Here is a 24,656-nt window from a genome sequence, read left to right on the forward strand (position 1 = left end):
GAGTCCTTGAAAAGAAACCTATTAGCTCCAAAGAAAAGTTGGTTCCATGCTCTTTCTTTTCAAGATGGCTCATTCAGATCGCTGTTTTTCTCAATAGAGCTTTGTGACCACAAAGAGTCGATATTAGCAGAGGCTTGAAGTGGTATGACACTCTGTGAGTCCCAGCATATCCACTTCACTATTCTGTGAATCTCTGCTTTCAATTTATATTCACAAACACAGAAACGGGACCTAAATGGGTCGCAGATAGCCTTTCTTGTTGCCCTATTTAAACACTTTCACAACACAACGTGTGATTGCATCGCTGACACAAAATCATTATAATTATAAGCAGCCAAGCATTGCTTAGAATAACATTCATATTGGACAATACTGCAGTGTAGAACATGCAGTTTACAGGCAGCGTTTTGAAAGCTACTGTGTAGTGTCCTCTAACTCGATACAACTTCCTTTAACTAATGTACCACTTACTGTGAAGCTTTCAGCAGCGTGCTGTTAATCTCTTCGCTGGAGACAGAATGAATATAGAAATTGTCAATCTTCTTCCTTATGTCTTGTTTGCTTTTATAGCTCACATAGAGCCATCGGTATTAATCTGTTTCATAACCAGTTGAAACCACCAAGAGCATTTTTGTGTCTTTTTATGCCTTTATTTAAGAGAGAGGATCAGGATAGTGGCGGAAATGGGGGAAGAGAAAGTGAGGATGACACGCGGCAAAGGGCCGAGGTCGGAAATGAACCTATGGCTGCCGCATCGGGGACTAAAGCCTCTGTGTAAGGTCGCTGATTCAACCGCTGAGCAAAACCGGTGCCCCACCAAGTGCATTTTCATTTCATTTTCATTTCAACAAAATCATTGGCTTATGTATTGTACAATTGTAGAATGGTAACCAGATGAAAACTAACACCACTTTCACACCCGTCCTTTAACTATGAAGCTTTAGCTGATTAGCTTAGTCTGTCCTGGAGTCTTGTAGTCACTATGAGGTTGCCAGCCAACCAACAGAGACTCCACAACGTCCCTGCATCAAGACAAGAAATAGTCCGCCACATAACCTCATGTAAAACCACAACTTTAACACTTTAGTTTAGCCAGCATAGCTGCTTCCCTTTTCCAGGCTAAGCTAAGCTAACCCTCTGCTTTGGCTACACATTTACATATAGAAGAAGAAGAAGATATACTTTATTTATCCCAGAGGGGAAATTCAATGTTTTCACTCTGTTAGTACAAAGATTCTCTACACACATCAGCCCTAAATATGCACATGCACATGGAATTCCCTACAACTCCCTACAGACTGAGCTACTGTGTACCCCAATATATCATGAATAGACATGAAAGCGGCAATGAGATACTCATCTAACTGCAGCAGAAAACCATACTCTAGTTGTCTTACATGGGTGTTGTACAATGAAACATGAAAATGACAGTGAGGCTTCAAATCGTGTGACTGAATGTAATCCAGGATTATTCCAAATTGTCCAATTCCTCTCTGTCTAGAAATGGGATTGCACTGAGGCTTTAGTCCGGGGAAGTTGTTGTGCCGTGGCTCTGCTTCAAGGCATCATCAGTCAGTACCAGCAAAGGACCCACAACATGCACATCTCTCACCAGCCAGGAGAAGGGAGATATGGGTGGGCTTTGACCTGCCACCCGTACCCATGACACCTGCTACACAGGTCAGTCAGCCAGGGGGTGCCACGTCTGATAGAGCCAGGGTGAGGCGGGGAGCTGGTCACCAAGCAGTTTAATCTCTGACAGATTCCCACCACCTGGCTCCACTGGCATCACACCAGGCCCTGCAGCCCTCCAATCTGGCAACTCCTACTGTCATGTTGAAGAGGAACTGGAGATGGATGGATGGATGGATGGAGCGATGGAGCCTTTTTCCAACCTCCATCTCTTGAAGGAAACATTTTGAACACATCTTCCACTGGTGCTCCCCCGATCAGTCCCGCTGTGTGCCGGATACAGTCGGAGCGATGGGTGGCCCGCAGGCTACACAGCTGCATAAGTGAATGTGAATACATGAATGTTTGCCTCAGGGGAGGATCTGCTCTTGGGTCTTTGATTACCAGTTTGCAGCCGGGCTTTTCAAAATGACACAATTCTTCGATTTCCCTTCAGCAGTAAAGCATGTGGCCTGCAGTCAAATCTCCCATCTGTTGCAAGAGGACGACTTAGCATTTTGGCTGTCCACTTCTTTGTTTGAAAGTGTGCTGCAGAGTTGTTTTAGTTCTCTGAATGTAGAATGAGGTCAACCATTTATGGCTAAGCTCCAAAGGGAGGCTGATAAACACAAAGGGATATGCTTTTTCTAGTTTGAACAATAATGAGGAGGATCATATTTTGTGTGTGAGGTATAACCTGATGGAACTGGATTACATAACTAACAAGAATCTGAATTTTTAGACAAAGCAGCTTCATTTCTGTATCCTTCAAATCCTTCACTCAGCATGTCATCAGCCTTTGAACACACTGGAAAACAAAGATATGCACAAGGACCTACTATATGACCCATTACCAACACACACACACACACACACATGCCACTTTGTAAGAGAGAAAAGGATGCATCTGCCTTCTGTAAAATATTGTCTCATGGAACTTTGTGAAATGACCATGGCCCTTTTAACACCACATAACTTGTTGGTGACACTACAGAAAAAATGCCAATGCACATGGGAAGAAGAAGAAGAAGAAGAAAAAGCTTCTTAGTTAGTTAGATTGTGGTTTAGGATCACTCAAGTGCTTACCTCAGGGAAGTCACTTATGTGAGTAACCTTACGTTAGGTACGTGAGGTAAGTGACATTAGGTTACACAGGTGACAAAGTCTACTTTGACTTTTGGTCTTACACAGGACTCAGATTCTTTTGTGTGACCCATCCATCATCCCCTCCTGCAACACAGCACCTTAAAGTCCGCCTTAAAGATGTGTGTGAGGCCAAAGGTCAACGTGGACTCATACCTTTTTGTTACTCACATAACCCCTTACTTAGAATACATACATAATGTTAGGCAACTAACATAAGTAACTTAGAGGGCCAGTTCACCGATTTTCAACCTCAGTCCTATCATGCTATTATGGGGAGCTAATGTCATTATGGTAGGAAAAAAATGCAATTTGGCTCTGTGCCTTTGGAGGACGCTATCCGCTTCTCCAATGGGCCCTGGAAAACCTTCACCAGACGACATAAAACGCGTCATCTGGCAGAGGCCATGGAGCTCGCTAAACTACACATCCTCAATCTAGGACGCCCGCCTCCGATGTCATGCCTCGCTCAAAATCGTCAGGTTTGAAATGTACACTGCAGACCTGAAGATTTTTTAGACAATCCACCGGTATATTCTCGTCGTATTTCGGATTCTGTACCGCTCTGAGCCATTGCCTGCAGCGAAACGGTAGTATTTCACTCTTGCTGGGCCGTTCCTTTCAGAGGGAGGGGCGCAATGCATGCTGGGTGTTGTAGGAATGTAGAATGGGCGAAACCACGAGCTGTTTGCACAACTTTCCCCGCAGCTATGGCGCCAATTTCAAATATTATTGCTTCTATAGATTACAGAGAACACCAGCTTTGACTGACAGTGACTTTTTCCAGGGGCCAATCGCTCATTTAAGTGACCTATTAGTTCTTATTGTAACCCATGTGACAACCTTTTTGTACTTTTGGTGCCTAAACCTCTTTAAACTATCTTTCTTCTTCTGACATGCGTACTTTCCATTGGTATAGTTTCTGTGCTGGCAGATCATTTGAACACGTCATGCCGTAAAGAAGTTATGTGATGTCATGAGGTCATCATTTCACACATTTACACCACATTTCTCCTTTACTAACTAACAATTCCTGTGTGTCTGAATGTGTTCATATTAACCCTTTACATTTCTGCCAGTCAACCAGAACACAGACGATGAAACTCAGATCTTCCACTGTCAACACAATGCCCTTAAATCACACAGAATTATATTAAGCTTCACTGAGCTTAACTGAGACACCTGCAGAAACAGGAGAGAGAGGCATCGCTTTCAACAAGCAGACCCAGAATGAATAACACAAACGTCTGATCCACTCACACTTCTGTGTGCCCACTCTATTCCGTTTCCTCATTTGGGTGACTAATAATAGTCCACACGGTTCCATGAATCATGGTTATTAAGCAGATCAAGAAGGAAAAAAATCACACCTCAGTCTCCTGGCTGCTTATTTTTCACAGTCTCATTGAGCAGAGAAGTTTAACAGCCGCACACACACACACCGAGCGCCCGCTCACTATACCAACAAAACATGACTCAACATTACAACACAGCTCGGCAAATGAAGAGCTTATATTTGTGCTGCACTCATCCGCCACTCGAAAACAGAAGGGCAGAGCGGCAGAAACGGAGAAAGCAGATTGAAATAGATGAGACAAGAAAAGAAGCCAAGAGGCAGCGAGTCACGGAGAGGAGGGGAGGACGGACGGACGGAGAAAGAGAGAGGAATGGTTAGAAGGTGGGGACCTTGAGGAGCTGTTCTCTGAACACAAAGGGTTAGCGAGGCGGCACTTGGCAGCTGCTTCAAAGCAACAAACTTTAATCAATCTCTTACAGCCTTTTCAAACACGCTCGCACAGAAAGGACGAACACGCGGAAGCAAACAAGCAGATAATAACAGACACTTTGCAGGAGACCTTTGTTGTGAAAGGAAAAAGTTTGCACTTCCTGTGCATCGGCAAGCTTGAAATAAGAGAGTCAGAGTGTGTGCGTGTAAGTGTTTGTTAGTGTGTGGCCAATGCTGTTTCTTTAATGAGCTCGGTTTACACACTTCGTTAATTGGCTGGCACAGCAAAGGACCATCCAAGATCTACAGACCAGTCTGCTCACACGCGCACACGCCAACACACACACACGTACGTACACATCTCCATTTCACTGTGCTTATTTATTCATGCATTAGTTAGTTTGTTCCACTAGGTTCACTTGCAGGCTGCTGTAGTAATTGCCACTATATTCTCTGCATTGATTTCCCCTCCGACTGCAACGCTCACATGCACACGCGCACACACACAAACACACACACACACACACACACACGTTCAGCCATGCAAACACACTCGCTGACTCCCCTGGAAAAGCGTTTTTTCATCGCAAATCTGCCGTCGCACGAAACAAAGCAATTGCAAATTGTATTCTCACTCAATTTATCCACCCATTTATCCATTTACCTCTATCTCCCCAACATGTGTTCATTTGTGGCAACAAAGAGACAGGTGAGACAGCAAGATGTCTAATTAAAGCATCCGGGAGGGGAGGAGAGACAGGCCTTTTTTCTTTTTTCTTCAGCACACCCCTCATCACACTGGCTGTAAAAATAGCATCAACCCCACAATCCCGGGCGATGTTCTGTCTGCCTGCAGCTCCGGGCTTGTTTCTGGTGAGCAATCGGAGGTACAGAGGAGAGATTTTGCTGCTGCTGCACAACAAACACAGAGTCAGTCCGCATCGGCATTCTGATGTGGAAGTCCATTCAAACTGGACTGTGTGTGTATGTATGTGAGAGAAACAGCCATGCTAAACGTGATTACAGATGGGTGTGGTGTATATTTGTGTGTGTATGTGTGTGTGTTTGTGTATATGTGGGCAGGCAGGACAGGAGGTCTGCTGGGAGAGATAACTGCTCAAATCTGTCCTCTCCTTCTCACTCACACCCTTCTGCTCAGACCTCTAAAAGCTTACCCCTAGGCTTACCCTGCACGCACACGCAAGTACACAACCCACACACATATACGCACACACACAGGATCCTCATATCAACCCCAACTCCCATTTCAGTCTTCACAGTTTTCCTAAGTCCATCACAGTTGTTTTTCATTTCCAGAGATGGACATGGAGAGACAAGAAACAGAGGGATGGACAACAAGTGCATTAGCGCAGCTCGGTCCGGCCGGGGTTATCATCTATTAATGCCGTGCAGGTTCACACATGCATGCGCGTGTATGCACATATGCACTCACTTGCACCAGCAAGCGAACACACATTCAGAGAGAAGGAGAGAGAGAGAGTTGGACAGGGGTTGTTTAATATTTGAACAGGATGCTTTAAAGTTGGAATTAGAATGGCACAAGGAGACAGAGGGTTCCCCTTAAAAGATGCTTCATGTATTCTGCAGGTCATTATACTGCGTGGAGCTTAAAGGGAATGCACACGATGCTTTGTGTTGTTTGTTTATGCGTGCAATCTTTCAAGCTTTCCGTTCTGTTTGTTCAGCAGCTGTTCATCCCGTTGCCCTCCCCTTTCCTCTTTCTCCCCTTGAACAAACAATTCCCCGTCAGATGGATTTTCTCTCCACCATGCCTTATTGCATTACTGTATCCCCTCTTTCACAAACACCTTTGGGGGTTTAGAAAGACCAGGCTATGTCAAGGAGATTCCTAAGATCACCAGCTCACCGTACAAGTCTCAACTGTGAACAAATATGTACTTAAAGCATTGAGGCCCCCCTTTTCCCCCCTACACACAACACACACACACACACACAAAACATCTCTGCCTTGGACAGGCAACCAGAGGGCAGTAGTGACATCATCATGTGGGTGGCCAGAATTTCAGGGAGAGACACATCAGCACCAGGGACAGCTCCCTCTTTAAAGCCTGCTGCACTGGTCAGCACCACGGACAGCTCCCTCTTCATAAGGCCCAGTCTGGGTGACACAGGACAGCAATTTTCAAAGAGGGGTCCGAGGGCCTTTAGGGACCTCATTAGTGTAGTCCGGGGTGTGAAGGCTGTAATACTCAGCCCATTTCTAGTAGTTCAGTCTGAGGCTAATTCCTGCAGCGTACAACATCAATGCTGAAATTTTAACAGATGTCTCACCTTTTAAAGAAACCATCACTTACTTCATTAACCTTTCCATTTAAGAAAATTCAAGAGAGATTAATGAAGGTCTATTTCATAGGATTAGAATATATAACAAGTAAAGTCGTTCATGGTGATGAGATTGAAATAACAACACTTTTGTCTCATGTTCTCAAGTCCGACGCCTGGCTTATCTTCTGCTGCAATTATTGTCTCATCCACTTTTTTGTTGCTCAGACAAAAAGGTTAAAGAAACGCAGACCCAGAATCAAACAAGGGGTCTTCATCATCCCGAGCGTTTCTATAGGTGAAAAGAGTGCATTTCTGCTCTGTTAGGATGCACTAAGGCCAGCAGTGCTTTAAGCTAAATGCTAACATCAACATGCTAACAGTGACAAATTTGTGTTTTACCATGTTCACCATCTTAGTTTAGCATTTTGTCATTAGTTTAGCATTTGCTAATAACAGTTAAAACAAAGTACAACTGGGGCTGATGGGAATGACACAAACCAAACCAAAGTGTTGGTTGAAATTGAAAATATTTTTTTCTCATCATTTCGCAATGCGAATAGGTGTCCCAATTCAGGGGCTGCATCCTTCGCAGGATGTATTTGAGGGCCCATTTCATCACAGCTGTGCATCAAAGGCTGTCCCATAACAAAGGTTTCTTCAGATGCGGCCTACTAAATGCGTCGTCCTTTCCCAGGCCACGAAGGATCCACCGGGTCGATCTTTGCGGCCCAACTTATCCCGGGATTAATTGCACGCCGATTCAAACGAGATGGCGACGAATACGCTTTTAAACGTTTTAGGTTTCAACTCAATCAAATAGTTAGCAATACAAATGTTAAAAAAATAACAAAAGGGGCCTTGAAACAAATAATCTTTAAAATAAATAAAGGTTAAGTTACTTGACATCAATTATGATAGCTAGTTAGCCTGCTAGCTACCTGTTGCTAGGCATTTGGTGACGCAAGGGTAAGGAGCTGGTGACGCAAATTGCCCCTGAATTGAGACACAGCTAATGTCAGGGTGTCAAAGCTATTGCAACTCACACAGTCATTTATTTGCCAAATTGCATGTTAATCTGTCCAGCGAATATATCAACCTCATAGTGGCGCTGGAGAAACTGAGAGGATCACAAAAGTCATTAGGATTTATCTTCAGGGAGCCATGAATGTATGTACAAAATTTATATGCAATCCAATAAATTCAGACAGTAGTTGAAATATTCCAGGACTGACAAAGAGCCGTATCACGCACAAAAAATTTAACTCTGCTGCTGTGTTTTTTTTTTCCATTATACTGCAGACATGCTAAATAGGTACAAGCCAAAGAATATGTGAGATAAGAGCGAAGAAAACGTGTAGAAAACATATTGACAGAAAATAATTGACAATGCAACTCCTTGTGACGAAAAGCCGTAAAGCCGCCGGCATCACAAATGAAGCTCCTCTTTGTGCCCTCTCCTCCACAGCTGCAGCCCGGGAGAGGACACAAGGCCGGCTCAGCCTCATCGCATAAAGGCAGGCGGAATGCTAATAAAGTTGGATTCAATCAAATTGAAAGCAGTCTTTTGGTAATTCATGGCTTTAAAATTAGAATTCTTGTTCTGCATTCAGAGGCTGTCTCTGTCTCTCCTACACAGCCCTGAGTCTGATCCTGAGTCGAACTGAGAGAATGTTGTGTTGCTGACGGACGAGAGAGACATTTGTTTTTACTTTAATAGAACAAAAGTGTAAAAACTTACAGAGATTCTTAATAATCTTTAAGTGCTTATGAGTGAAATCGTATGTTAATATTATTTAGGCTGTTGTTTTTATCCTCACGTCATTTGTTGATGAAGTCGTGTGTTCTGGAGGCTCTGACACATGTCTTTATCTCCTCTGCCTTGGGGGCTAAGCAACCCATTACTCTAGTGAACAACTGTGGCAAAAATATCAAGAGCATCATAATCTATCTGACAAATGTTTTCCAAATATCATTGTATGTTTGAGATGACAATAAGCAGCGAGAAAAATGTTGCTTCAATCATAAAAAAGCTTTAAAACAGCTCTTTTTTTCCGCGATGAAAACTCTGCAGATGAATACTTAAAACCAACCCAAACGCCACTGGTGCTCCGCGTGTGCGCACGGCACATGTGCATGGCTATGCTCCCCTCCCTGTGCGTGCCCTCACAGAGCTGTGGCTAATGGCAGTGTCACAATATTAGTCATATTAGGAGCGGATTAGTAAGAGAAACCGTCTTAAGGATGTGATCCCTGCGAGGGGGTGCAGCATACTGCTTGTATTACTGTCAGCCATGTCTCGCACACACACTGTGAGCCTTGCAGCCTCGCCTGCTTTCCTCAATAGGATCTGTAGAGAAACATGACACACTGAAGCGCACCACCTCCTGTAGCTCATTCCCTTCTTTCACTGTGTGTGTGTTTTTATCTCATCTATTGAAGTGCTGGTGTGAAACGGGGCTCGTAGAAAAACAGAAATGCTCCAGCTGTTGGAAGGTTGAAGCGTACGGATTTATGAGAACCGGTTCTTCGCTCTTTAGCCGAAACAATATGATTCCTCTTACCGGGCAGATGCTGTCATTTGTGGCCGAAGCAGAAGTGGCTTAGCATGTTTCTATGCATGCAGAGCTTACATGTGCACAGTTTGATGTTAAAAATGAGTTTATTTTGTATTATCTTTACATAATTAACACCTTCCCAGCCATGCACTGCACTCTACTTCAAAACTAGCTTCCTCTTGATCCCGCCTTTCGTCTAATCCAAGTACATAGATGTGAAAATGGCATAGAAGACTGAAATGAAACAGTGAAAGTCATAGATGAGCGGCTGTGAAGCAAATCAATTCCTCAAAGTAATGTGTCTTCTCTGTTTCTATTCCTGAATCTATTTGTAATCGTAGGACACTATATGTGTTATCAGTGGGAAAAAATGAAAGTACCTTGAGCAACAATCCAGATGCCGTCAATGCCAAGATGGAATAGGTTGTTGCACACCTGTTACCCGCTCTGCACAGAGGCAGTGGACTTTAAAGTGACAATCTCCAACTTTTTCATGTAAATTAATGTTTGTTTAATCACTATCTATCGCCGAACGAGGTAACACAATGGTGATTGAGCCTATGGCCCACTGATGAAAGCCTTTGCATTTGCAGTATATCACATTTTTATGGACTGGGTGTCAGTTAGTGGCGCGTTTTCCATCACCCAGCAGTGGTTGGTCTGCAGGAGAGAGTAGGTGGAGCTAAGCGGCTGCTTTTCCGGTCTCTGCAAGTGTTGCGAGTAAACAGTAATCTACTATGGCTGAACAAACAAAGAAAAGATCGATGACTACAGATACAGCTTCATAAATAAGTGAAAATCCAAAGAAAAAGAAACAAATTCGACGCTCAGATGAAGGCAAACAGTCTACAAACGAAAGCAAGGAAAATCAGTTGGGAAGAGTGCTCTCCTGATTACCGATTATCGCCAGTGGATGGCGCTCAAGAGCACGAAACTGAAATCTTCGAGATTGTTACTTTAAAGCACGATAAAGCCCCACATGCACTGCACTTCTGAAAATGTCCAAACATTTTCGCAAACAGCTGAATTTATCACCCTGACTTTTTCCTGCCAGAAAAATGTCCACAAGAAATCGGGGTGGGTCGCTAGCGAGTGGACGGGTGAGGACGTTTATATCATGCAAGCGGCGGGAAACCAAAAGAGCGACACATAACAGGATGAATGAAAACATCTGAGGTTGAAGAAGAAGGATCATTTACAAGACCACAGCAAAGATGTCTGCAAGTTGGAGAGATTAAGAGATTCAGGAGCTTCTGGCTGTGAGGGCCGACGCCGGAACTGTTGCGGGAAACGACAAAGGACTCAAGATAATATTATATTATGTACATGAAAAACCAGAATTAAAGTATATTCAGCGTTAGGATTCACATGTAAATGCTTATATTTGAATAATATAACTTTATTTTTATTTAACTTAAGTCCAGGGTTTGTTTTGTTTTCTAAAGCTTCTTCTTCGTGGTATGGAGGGAGAGCTGAGCTGTTGCAGCGTGTACTCATACACACCACAACCACCCACAAAACTGCTCTAATTACTGCTGTGTTTGCGCTCCAGCTCAAACATACCAATCTACTGCATATAAAGCTTCATACTGAATTCATAATTGCATAATTAGATATAATTGCATGTGCTGTGGGCTTGCCTGACAACCTAATGAGCTATAAAGTAGAGAGTGGTTCCACTTATACAACATAATCAAAGAGTGCAAGATAAAAGGGCACACAGAGACAAACAACGGCAGGCAGAGCTACACAACATAGCAAAGAAGAAGAAGAAATTATTAAAGAGTGTCTTATTAAACTCTGTCAACAGCGGTTCAGGTCATCACCGACTCTGAGCGCCTCGGTGGCTCACATGTCGAAGCCTCTTGGGTGTCATTTGCTCCCCACCTTTTCCTCACCATCGCCAAAGGAGTGACCAAGGCGAGAGTCACACAAACAAGCCTCAGGAGAGCAGACATACACACACACACACACACATACCAGGTCGGGCCTAATTATGCCGCCCTAATGACCACAGTGATCGCTGTCTAGTCGTTGATGAAAAATGCTGCCGGAGCCGCCGGCTTGTATGTGTGCTGTAGCTCTCCACCCATAATGAGTCAGCGCCGTCACACCGCCAAAGCTACAGCGTGTGTGTTGGTGCGTTTATAACCTCTGCTGAAAGTGATACCACATCTCTGCCCACACACTAGTGGACAGTCCTGTCACTGCACACTCATTAGCAGGAGCTATAGCCGCGCCAGATTCCACAAATCACACTGGTTTCTTAATAAGCTGCAACCTGGCACAGCAAGGTGGGCGCTACAACTGCAGCCATAGTTGTTGTTAACTTTCACAGCAAGAATTTTCTGCAGCATCCAACACAATCTAATAAAAACGCTGTCAAACATCACTCAATTAGCCTGCAAGTTTAAACTTTTTGACATCAATCAAGCAGCTGCTTTCAGGGCAAATTCTCTCCTTAGCATTAAAGGTAAACATGACTTTAAAACTATGCAATGTATTTATATTTAGAGGTGGATTTCAGCAAGGTAAGAGGTTAATATTAACACATTCATATCCAGCCTGCAGTGAGTAGTGAGTGTGTCTAGTGCGTACAAATTTCATCTGTCCTAAGCAGACAGTCACGTCAAGTCATTTTTTATTTATTCAGCCCAAAGTCACAACTCACTATTTGCCTCAGGGGGCTTTAAACAGCACACGACTCTCTCTATCTTTAGAACCCTGATTCAGATAAGGAAACCCTCCAAAAGAAAAAACCTTTTACAAAGAAAAATGGAGGAAGAGCAGCAGAGGAGGGATCCCTATCTTAGACCAGGAGGAGAGATATTGTAAAGGAAGTCAGTGCAGTAAATTTAAGGTTGTAAACATTAAAGAGGGGGTGTTATGCTGTTTCACATTTTAAGACATATATATAGTTTTACAATGTTGGATGTCCAGTCTAAAAGTGGGTGAAGTTTCAAATGTGTAGGTAAAAGTATGTTGGAGTAATCCCCAGGCTGCCCAGCTCAATCTGCAGGCTGCTGTGAACGCCGGGTTTCACACAGTTTTTTCTACACTCTGGCTCTGTTCAAAATGGCATACTATACTAGCAGTACACAGCCTAAGTGTAGTATGCAGTATGCAAACAAAAGCAAAGTTTACAGTATGGCAAAAATATCCGGATGTCGTACCGATTCCGAAAAAATCTCTAGTATGCCTCAGACCAGTCTGCCTCGCCTTCCCGTAGAGCAGCAGGGGGCGCTATAGCTAAAGAAGCGGCGGCTTTCCAAAACCGGAACTGGCGCCTGGTGTTGCATGCTACAAAATAAATTTGAATTGCTCCGTACTACCTACTACCGCTGAACACAGTATATAGTATGCAATTTCAAACAGTGCCTTTGTCACATCTCAAAGTGCAGCCTCAGCAGGCTTCAGAGAGCCGGCCAATCAGAAGAAAGTTGGCTTGTAGGGGCGGGGTTTCTTAAAGGGACAGAGCTGACTGAGTCGTGTCAGGCAGAGGCTGTATGAGGGCCTGCACAGAGCACCAGTGTGAGAAAAGTTTTTTTTAACTGTAAATTATGCTAAGCTACTCCACAGGTATCACAGAGAGAAATATGAAGCTTGAAATTAACATAATACCCCCCCTTTAAATTAATTTACTGTAGACCATCTTTTTTATTTATTAAAATTAAAATTATAAATTGTTCTCAGTGATTAGTTTTTCTTTTATTATAGTACACTCTGTAGTAATGTGCATACAGCATTTTGTGTTTTCTGAAAAATTGTGAATTGTTACACTTCCAAATAATGAAACAGTACAAGTCATAAAGACGTGTTAAATAGCAAACCTCAGAGTGTACTTACTCTATTGAATCACCAGTGTTCCTGACTGAATTCATGGCATTACGCTCCACTCCACTCATACTTAGATCATCAGATCAGCTCAGAAGTGATATCAGGTTACTACCTGGTTTAAAATGTATTAATAGAAAGTGAAAGCAACATAAAATACAAAAATTGGATGCTGAATTATTCATCTTCGAGCACTAAATAGTTTGTGCGGTCCACTCCTGTTTGAGAGTGAACATTTCAGAGACAGAGTGACAGTGAGAGACACAGCAGAAAGTTTGGTCAACAGAGAGAGGACCATTAACAGTGCAAATGAAGGGAAACATGTAATGACGGGACCCCAGAGTCACTGATGAGGGTGATGGATGGCTATCCACTGAAATACATGGCAGTTCATCGCTCACTTCACACATAAACACACACACACACACACATTCTGACGGTGCATTCTCACAAACAGAACCACACACTCACTCAGGCTCTCTCTCTCTTATTAACCTTCTGCACAGCCAATACGCTGTTCTGCACATGCTTTCAGCAGTGTATTGCTGGCACTGCAGTACAGCCTTGAACACTCATGTATACACAAACACACACAAACACACGGAGCATCACTCACCGTTGGCCTATCACACAGCCTCATTAGTCAGAGAAAGAGAGCATCGCTGCATTCTCCTGTCAGCTCTGTCAGCTCTGTCTTCACCACAGACGATTGTAATTACCTATTATCACTTATTATTTTCAGCACACTGATGAATCTTTTAGCATGAAAAGTGTCAAAGCTAATGACAAATCGCTCTCAGAGTTTAGAATGATGACCTAAAATCATATCGATGTGGCTGTAACTGTTAAAGTTTGTTCTTTTCTTGATAGATAATATTCATTAAGGTCTGCAACCACTCATTATGTGTTGCTGATTAATCCTTTGAGTATTTAAGAACTAGCTGACTTTCTCCTCGCTTTAGATGAATAAGTTCATAATAATGTCCATGAAACATTCCTGTATTGTTTGTTTTTACCAACAAATTGTCCAAAATCCAAAAGATACTCAATTTAAAATAATATAAGCATGAAAATTCTCATATTTAAGAGGCTGTAAGAGGCACTTTTTTTTTTTGCACTTTTCCCTGATAAATGACCTTACTGATTACTCAGTTGTCAAAATTGCTGGAATTGCTAAAACAGAGTTACGAATGAAATCTTAAAGTAGTTTTCAGATCAATAATTCAGTCTACAGATGGCCTGAAAATTGCTTGTTTTGCCCGACAAACAATCAAAGACATTCAGTCAGAAGTTTTCTTAAATGTAGAAAAGCAGCAAATTATCATATTTCAGAAGCAACAACAAGACATTTCCATCATTTCTGGTTTTTAAACGACCTCTTAGATTTACATTCTTGCTTTCTTTACACTTTTTTCTTGTTTTGTTCTCCTCTGGCATCTCATGTTGGCTTCCTTGTTTGCATTGCTTAAATGTAAAATGAAGCATCATCTGCATAAGAGAAGCTACACTTTATCCCTATTGTTTGTCGTCAGTGTTGGGGGTAACGCGTTACAAAGTAACCCGTTAGGCCGGAGATACACTTGCTTTTAACTACACGTTCACTTGTGCATGATGGCTGCCCCACATTCCCTAGGTCTGTTTGGAGCGTCAGCTGTGCACATCCTAAAAAATGAACACTACGCGTACGTGAGATGCAGTATGCACATGAACAGGAGGGGCAGTGAAGAGGCAGAGGGGGCATGACAGGGTCAACACAGCAGCGGGGCAATGGCAGACAGTTCTGAAGACAAGCTGATAAACCAAGTCCACAATTATCCACATCTGTACGATGTGTCATGGCCACTGCACAGCAATAAACATGCCAGTCAAAATAGAGATGGATAAGTTCCATTTTAGAAGTTGACGTGGAAACCTGCTGAACTAAATACAAACAAGTCCCGGACCGTTACGTCCGTGCACGGAGGAAAATGTTGGAGAAACTGAGTGGGGACGGTGCTGACAATGTGTTCTGTCCACTGAACACACAGACGCTGTCGTTATTTCTGCCCGGATATCAGAATTCACATAATAGTGACCTCCTCAAGTGTCCGGGTGTCAGTTGGTTACATCCCACACTTGAGGCAGTTACATACAGCTTGAACTCTCTGGTGTGCCCTCTAGAGGTATCCTGTAGGGGTGCATAGACAAGTATGTGAACAATTACGTTCATGACACAGCTTGTTGTGTACACAAACGCAAGGTTTAACAGCAAGTATATCTCCGGCCTTAGAGTGCTCGGATCACTTATTTGTTGTAGCGAGTAACGTAACAAGTTAGTTCAGCATGTCAAGTAATCCGTTATTTAGTTACTTTTTCAAAAAAAGTTATCTGTTACTGGAAAATAATGTGCTGTATTTCCCTTTTCCTATTGTTGCCAAAAAAACAAAAAATACCCAAAGCACTGTTTCTGTTTCTCTCCCACTTATTGGCAGGTAGCTGTGTACCAGCGGAAGGTAAACACAGTTGTTTTCAGTGTGCATACTCAGCTAGCTAATTCAACTAGTGAGGTGGTAGAGAGGACAGCGTGTACTCTGTGGAAATATTTTCCTTAATTTGAATTTTCAGGCGAAAGGGTGTGCCTGGAGGATAAGTGCTCGTCAGCTGCGAAGAGCTCTACTTTGAAGTAGCATCTGCAGCTACAGTAAACACAGCTCCGCAACACCGGTGGGACTAAGAGCCAGTGTTGTATTGTTGTCATTGAAACAGCTGTGCCTAATACTGTGTGCCTCTGCCCAGTTCACTGTCACATTGTTAGCATATTAAAGAGCTGTAAAGGTTATATTGCATCTGTCATTCCTGTTATTAGGCTGCAGAGTTACAGATTATGGGCTGTAAACTAGGTTGCAATGACAGTAGAGTCAATAGATTTAAAGGTATACAGTAGGCTACACGCTGTCCTGACAAGATAACCGTCATTCATAACGAGTCAGGGGGTTTTACTTTTTGGTAACGCTGGTAAAGTATCATTTTTCTCTCATTCGACTGCTGAATGAACAAACTTAGTGTTTCTACACACTGCCCTCGCTGTGTCAAAGACAATGAAAGAATTGCTTCATGCATCTCCTCTCTCCTCTCCCTCTGGTCTTCACCCTTTCCTTGCTCCATAGTCTGGGGAAACAGTGACGGGGCACAGAGGTGCTGGGTAAACAGTGGTTCTGCAAAGTGCTTTTTCCCAGCCTGTGTATACCTGGGTAATAGAGGCAGTAATGGAGTTTGTTCAGGCTCAGGTAATCCTGGAGCTGTGAGCGCAGCATCTGCCGCTGTTCCTGTCTGACGCTGTTCTGTTCCACAGCGGGGACTGATGTTGCTGTAGCTGTCACCGTTACTGTCCCACACACGCCGTTTGGGAAGCAAAGCAACGTGTGGATGTTTGTGCGGGTGTGTACTTTCTGCAAAAAAAAAAAAAAACGCATGCATACAGATAAAGTGCGGCTCAGCTGAAAGATGTGTGACTGTGAGGGAGGGAGGGATGTCTGGGTGTGTGCATGTTTGGTGTTTGCGTGTGTGTAGACAGAGAAAGAATCTAAAAAATATATGTGTTTGGGTGTTATAGCTCACCTTTGGGAGGTGGGATAAGAACAGGGCTGGCGGCTAGGAATGAATTTACGGGGCCCGATCTCCCAGAAACAATTTCTTTATGTGGGTTACACACATTTAGAGTGGCTACTCGTCCCCCCTGGGCCTCCACACACCACACACAGCTACTGGAGATGGCCAATGAAATACACAACACCTTTTATAGGACACATGCTTTTTATTTATTTCTGTTTATCCCCTGTAGCTTTCCTCCTTTCTCTCTCTCTCTCTCTCTCTTTCTGTCTGCCTCGCTCCTGTTTCTCATTCTTGTTCTTCTTTTTGTCATTCCCACCTGTTCTCTTCTCATCAGGCGGAGCTACAGGAGGTGGCAAATGAAAAAGAGATCACCTTTTATAGGACACATACTGTACTTTTCATCTCTTCCTGGCTGCTCTCTTTGTCTTTTCCTCACTCTGTCTCTCATTTTCTGTCTCTCCCTCTCTCTCTCAGGACAGAAGCTTTGACATTATTCTCAGGGCCCAGAGGGATTATGTGTAGAGGAGAAGGATAAAGGAGGTGAGTGAGAAAAAAAGCAGAAAGAGAATGTATGTTAAAGGTGCAGGGAGACATGAAGATGGACATATGAAGGCTTGATGTATGACTTGTGAAAACAACAATCAAATACTTGTAAAAGTGTAATTTCAGTTCACTGCTGGTTTGCTAAGTTGGGTATTATCCCCACATTGCTCTTCATGAACAGCCAGTCATTTTCCAAACACACTGCGGCCTCCATATGGCAGAGGGATTAAGACGCTGACCTTATGACCTTTGTTGCATCATCTCTCTGCCTCATCTTTACAACAGTCACTAATAATGAAGGCGAAAAAGCAAAGATACACATCTTTACATATACAAACAGTACAATCAGCCATAACATTAGGACCACCTGCCTAATATTGTGTAGGTCCCTCTTTTGCAACAGCCCTGACCCGTCGAGGCATGGACCCCACTAGACCTCTGAAGGAGTGCTGAGGTATCTGGCACCAAGATGTTAGCAGCAGAGAGGTCGAGCCTCCATGGATTGGTCATGTTTGTCCAGCACATCCTACAGATGCTTGATTTGCACGCACCAGACCAACAACATGACTCATCAGACCAGGCCACCTTCTTCCATTGCTAGAACAAGTCCAGTTCTGATGCTGACATGCCCAGTGTAGGCGCTTTCGCATGGGCACCCTGACTGGTCTGCGGCTCCATACCCAACAAACTGCGATGCACTGTGTGTTTTCTGACACCTTTCTATCAGAACCAGCATTAACCGCTCTTCTGTTGGATCGGACCACACGGGCCAGCCTTAGCTTACCACGTGCATCAGTGAGCCTGTCGCTGGAGTTCCTTCCTTGGACCACTTTTGGTAGGTACGCCAAATCTCCTCACACTTGCCCATTTTTTCTTGCTTCTAACACATCAACAAGGACAAAGGGTTCACTTACTGCCCAACATATCCATTGTAGCGAGATAATCAATGTTATTAACTTTACCTGTCAGTGGTCATAATGTTATGGCTGATCGGTGTGTCTTCTTTCTATGGTGTGTAGTTCTTTTTATTCATTTATTTATTCATCTATTTTATACTCAAAATGCACTTGTATATTATTGTTATAATTAATCTTATTTATACTATTTTACTATTGCTATTACCCACCCATCTCATTGTAGTAGCTAGACTTAGTCTGTAACATTAAAGCCTTGACTTAAACTTAATCTAATTTAATCCCTAACCCATTAAATCCAACAAAGTCTTCAATCTAAAACTCAATCTCTTTTTTTTTCACTTTGATTGTTGGCCTATTTCGGAGGAGATTCGATGTGATTGAGTGATGTGATTGATGCAGGAGGGAGGCTGCAATTACTAAAGGATGTGACCGGGCACAGAAGTCCATTTGTAATAATATACTCACATAGATGAATACAATATCTGAAAGCTTTATTAGAAAAAGGACATCTGTAATCTTCTTCCATCTATCCATCAGCCTGTGGCAATATTTGGAATACATTTGGGAACATATCCAGGAGCAACTAATCAGAGACCATGCACTTGTTTTCCTTTTAATATATTCCTGCGTCTTCCTTCCTCCTCTCCTCATCATCTCCCTTCATCTTCCTCTCCTGTCAGTCATGTCTCACTCTCTTTCTCCTGGTTTTTGTATATCCTCCCTCCATCTCTCTGCATCCCCTCTTGTATGTTCCTCACAGACGGAGAGCATGAGACGAATACATGACCACTGGGTCGACCATCTTTGTTTAAATCAAACCGGCTTGTATGCACACAAGGTTTTGAAAAGGCCTCGAAAAGGAGACAGAGCTCAATGCAGTCTCTGTGACACCTTCGACGCCTCAAGCCTCCCCTCTGATGCCAAACTGATGCACCCTGTTGCCACTGTCACCAATAAAGGTCGACTTATGAATAAACATCTGCACTCCATCAGGTGATCCCTGGTGCTCCACAGGAGACGCCCGCGACAGGTTTCAGGAAGGTTTCCCCACATGCACATTTTTACATTTTCATCCAGCAGAAGCAGTCAACAATAAGATCCTGTCATCCACTATTATGGGTGGAAGACAAGTAACTGTGCAAGGGGAAACGCTTGGCTCCCTTATCTGTTCTGTCTCTCTAAAATACAGCGTCAACATATTTATCATGTTGCACCTCTGAACACATCACAGCTCATAGAATCAATCACCGAGATATAAGACCGCTGTTAAACACCAGCTCCGCCTTAAATAGCGCGCAGAACCCGGCGCCATATGCCCAAATACGCACAGAACAGACCTGCGTGCCCCGGTGTGTGCGTGCGTGTGTGTGTGTGTAAGAGAGAGAGAGTGAGGGAGAGAAAGAGAGGCAGGCCTATAGAGGCTGTGCAACACCTGAAACAACCGCAATCATTTGTCTTTGCTCTAAAATCACAACCGTGATCATGAAATGATGCCAAACCAGAGCAGGGTGCATGATGGGATATTACCATAAAGCAATCTTTGCGCATAACTCTTCATAAAACCAAATCCTTGTCTGTACCAAAAAATAGATTTTAATCCATTCTGTGCGTAAATTTCAAAGACAATCGTGCTCATGCGTAGCAGGTGCCACTATATTCTACTTTTTATTACGCACTTTTTACGCAGTTAACATAAAGCGCATTAAAACCATTTGGTGCACCAGGCGGTTCTGTGCAGGTGTAAAGGCGATCCGGTGATCCATACCTGTTGGTGCAGTGTGCTCTTGTTCTGTTAGCCCAGCAGGTGAACCTCTCTCCTCATAGCCGCTCCGCTATCCGACACGGGGGAGAGGCTCGCATCCCCTCTCCGCTAAACCATAAACCAGCTCCTCTCTGGTTCGACTGGAAAAGTTACACCATACCATCCACCTCCGCAGCCGGGCTGAGGGAAGAACCGGACCCGGCAGAAGGTGTGACCTCCTGGGTTAAAACCTGCGCGCTGCCCCCGCGGTTACTCCGGAGCGAGAAAAGGTCCCCCTGAAAGTTCCGCTCCTCTCCTCCTCTTGTGAACAGCGGCTGAGAGAGGAAACTTAGTTATAAAGCCATAAAAACATGAAGAAATCATCCAACTTAAAATCTCCACAATCAGGTTGTTGTTTTACGCACAATCCCCCCTTTTTGATCCTCTTTTAAAGGAGGCGATGAGAAAGTAGCTCTGCGTGGCGGGACGGAGGTGCGATGCGGTCGGGGAGTCACGCAGACTGTTGTTGCGCTCCTGTCTGTCCTCCTGGAAGATGGAGAGCGCTGCTGGACTGTCAGCTGTGAAGTGGAGGAGCACCCCCTAGCGGCTTGACGAGGGAACAGCTGGCTGGTGAGATGCATGCAATAAAGGTAAATGACGCTGTACAGTAATAATACGCAGGAGGCCATATGTGCTGCGCCAAGACGTGTTGGATACATGATACTGGTGGTGTTTTCTCAGCATAGGCTGGCAGACAAACAGAGAGAGGCATGATGTAACGTTTCTGCACACACACAAAGACACACACACACACAAACTCATACACACTCCAGATGCGTCAGCAGTGCCTCTCAGGGGGGCCGGACAAAGTCTGAAATGTTTGTGTCATTTCAAGAAGGACAAAACAATATTGGATCTCCCCTCCTCCCTCTCTCCTCCTCCTCCTCCTCCTCATCTCTCTCTCTCTCTCTCTCTCTCTCTCTCTCTCTCTCTTTCTCTCTCTCTCTCTCTCTCTCTCTCTCTCTCTCTCTCTCAAGTTCAAATTAAATTGAACCCACTTTAGCTGAGCTACGGGCATTTCCCAGCAGACCACACCAACACGAGCAGAGTGGTGATCGACACCATGCCACGACCAAACTGACCTGTGTGTCTCTGTGTGCGATAGTGTTTGTGTGTGTGTGTGTGTTTGTGTTTGTGTGTGCTCCGTCTCTCCCACAGCCTGAAATGACCTGAGCTGCCCAAAGAAGTTTACTCACAACAAATGACTTTGTCCGGTCTCAGTCACTCAGACCAGCGCAGTTCATTTGAGGAGGCAGTCTCAGTGGCTCTGGGGTGCAACTGTGTGTGGCTGTGCATGTGTGCGTGTGCACGTGTGCAAGAGAAACAGATAGACAGTAATAGGTATTAAGGCCACAGAAGTCAGGCAGTTGAGAAACTCGGTCGTAAAACACAAGACACACAAACATCAGAGAAACAAAGTACAGCTGAAGTTGGAGCCCTGTGTGTGTGTAGTATATATAACAGTCAGCATATGAGTGCCAGAGTTTGTGTGTGCGTGAGATGTAATCGAGGTGATGATGTATGGTTGCACACATGGATGACAGGGTAATTGATCCATAGAGGGGGTGTGATTGTGCGCGTGTGCGTGAGAGGAGGCCCGGTGCCACTCATATATCATTTCAGCCAGTGAGCTAATCTGTTACTCTGACAAACAGTTCAGATTACGGGTCTCTCCTCGGCTTTCCATCCTCCTGCTCGAGCCTCCTCCTCTCCTCCTTTGCTCTTTTCTCTTTTTTTACCTTTTCATCACATTATCTTCTGAATATACCAAACTATCCTCCCTCTCTCCCTTTGTTTCTATCTCTGTAACCCTGGTGAATCATGGCTAACCTAACCATGGGATTTGTCATCTGCATCCCTCTCTGGCTGCACAGTTACACACAGCATGTGCACTGCAAGATAACAAACAGAGACACACATGCATGCAAGATCTCAGCGCGGCTTGGAAGCCCTCAGAAATCCACCTAATTCCTTTGGGATGTGTGGCAGTTGCACACACACACACGCACACACACTCCAGTTGGTGGCCTCCCAATGACACAGTGAGGGATTTAACATGTGCCAATCAGAGACATTTGTGCCTTTCTGTCACAGAATAGATAGTCAATTCCCATAGAGAGAGGCTTTACAGACCACATGACAGTATTGGAGAGGCATGATGTGTGTAAACGTGCGCACACACAGGCCCACAGAGCAGCGTAATAGCAGCTGGAAATATTCAAATCACATTTATTTGTCACACGTTTCCCTCAATCACTGAAGTGAATGGTTATCAGCACACGTGGAGACAAATGCTGCAGGACTTTGAGATAAACCTCACAACCAGGAGGAGTTTCCTGTCCCACAAGGCCGTGCAAATACTCATAATAATCAGAGCTGTTAATGAGGGGAGACAATGAACCATGTGGCCGCTTTCACATGCGAAACCTCATAGGGAAAATGCTCTATTTAGCTTTTAAAGAAACGACTGCCAATGTTCTGTATTTTTCTCCAAAAATCTGTGACAAACCCAGAAGCAGCGACGTGTTTGTCTTTTCTATTTATGCTCTTTATACTTTATGACTTCCTCAGACTAAATATTAATATGGAATGTAATTATTTAAGTTGCTTTGCTTCACTGGATTTAAGAGCTCTTATGTTTTTATCTTTAGATACATTTTATTTATTTAAAAATCTATCAGACTCAAATCAAACTTGGACAGCCTTTAAGCTCGGGAAATGTGCTTTAATAATTGTTGTACTACTTTTATGTGACCTTGATCCTGCTTAAATATTGTGTTATAAAATATTGAATACTGCATGTGTTGGTGTGGGTCAGTCTGGGGCTATCAGTCCTCAGCCCAATGGTTTCTACTGAAGAGGTTAGATGACAGTTAAATGGTAAAATGGCATGCACTTATATAGTGCCAAGTCGCTTTACATTACATGTCAGCATTCACCCTTTTACACACACGTTGACACATTAATGACGGTGCTATGCAAGGCCCATCATCATCTTTATACTTTTACACATATTCATACTTGATAGCTGTGCCTGAGGAGTAGGCGTTCGGTATATTACCCAAGGATACTTCGACATGTGGACCGGAGGAGGACGAAGACACTCACCTCTGAGCCCACCTCCTTTTACATCCTGTTTAGTTCATAGCTCATTGGCTTGTTCACTCTAACCTCACTCATGGTGTAGCTTTTGGCTAAAGCAGGCAACTGTTCTCAGAGAAAAAGCTCCACTGTGCACTACCTGCTCAGCACCAAGCATCAGACAGACACAGATATAGACCAGCTGGTGAACATAGTGGAGCACTTATAAGCTATACAGCCAGGTATTTTTTGCTCAGCAGTTGGTGGAGACCAAAAACAGAGCTCAAAAACTTATAACAGACTCCAACTGAATTACAGACTGCATAAACTACTTTTACGTAACATGAGAAATAAAAGAACAATCAGCTAAAAATGTTAAATCTGACAGGAATGGAAGGCTGATTGATCTACCTGTATCCATGGCAACGATCAGTGGCTACAGGAAGAGTGGGCGGTGCTTGATGTGGCCCAGGACACACGTGCATACACACTGCCAGATGTATTTGGATTAATGCCTCCCAGAACACCTCCGAACATGGCCTCTGTGTGATCAGATCCGTCCTGGGTGTGTTCACACTTGTAGTTAAGGCTGTCCACTCGTGATCCAATCACAAAAACCACACGTTGATACCAGGTCTGAACGGGGTCACCCTCCCTTTATAAGTGCAGGAGGTATGTTGACAACTGTTTGCTGTCAAATTCAGCAAATCAAATTTAACAGTGTAACCCGTCTTCCCAACATGTTTCCACCACAAAACAAGTTACTGAAAAAATCACAACTAAATAGTTATTTATAACATTTAGCAACCCTCCCTAAATCAGGAGTGAATCATGTATTTGTGGGGGAAATCTGTCAGTATGTTTCCAGTGTGAGACTGCATGTTCACAGCTGCAGAACGGTGTATGTGGGATAGACCAAAAATAAACTACAGTGCCCATTTTAATTGCAATGAAGGCTCCTTTGAACACTGGTATAAGCTGCATCAGGCTCGGCTCTGCAGGCTTTTCATGGGGTCTGTTGCCAGTTAGAGAAATATAGATCATTGTTTCCCTCAGCCACCAACTGTTACAATATATTCTAAGTGGCATCACAACACCTGCCCAGGACAACGCTGTGTGACATTTATATTTCATGCAGAAACATCAAAGTGCAGATGAAAGCTTTTTGCATTGTATTATGTGTGCACATGTGTTGCCAGATGACTCTTGTTACCGACACCATGTGGCACAGAGTGCTGAGTGCGTCGCTTCAACACACACGCACACACATGCACACACATGCACACACAAATACACACCCATTGTCTTCTGTGCTGTGTTGGCAGGCAGTAATACCAGCATTAGCATATGAAAGACAGCAGCTGGAAGGTGTAGCTGTCACTGTTGTTGCTGCTTGTTGCTTGTTGTGTTATCCGTTTGGATGGCAGCTCCTCTGTTCTTGCTAACCCTTGCCTCACTAGTGCTCCAGCATGTCCTCCTGTATGTCT

The 24,656-nt window shown here is 43.8% G+C and overlaps 1 protein-coding gene across 1 annotated transcript in view; it reads right to left on the reverse strand.

Annotated features, from left to right (window-relative positions):
- LOC138589947 (chemokine-like protein TAFA-2) overlaps positions 1-20,533 on the reverse strand; it is an 80,909-nt gene extending 60,376 nt beyond the window's left edge. Inside the window, exon 1 of the mRNA XM_069660448.1 lies at positions 20,053-20,533. The gene's annotated coding sequence lies outside the window, so the exon portion shown is untranslated. The remainder of the gene's footprint in view (positions 1-20,052) is intronic.
- Between the last annotated feature and the right edge of the window lie 4,123 nt (positions 20,534-24,656).

The sequence above is a fragment of the Semicossyphus pulcher genome, unplaced genomic scaffold, assembly GCF_022749685.1.
Source record: "Semicossyphus pulcher isolate SPU_LCO1_2020_fin unplaced genomic scaffold, fSemPul1.0.p SCAF_13, whole genome shotgun sequence".
Classification (NCBI taxonomy): domain Eukaryota; kingdom Metazoa; phylum Chordata; class Actinopteri; order Labriformes; family Labridae; genus Semicossyphus; species Semicossyphus pulcher.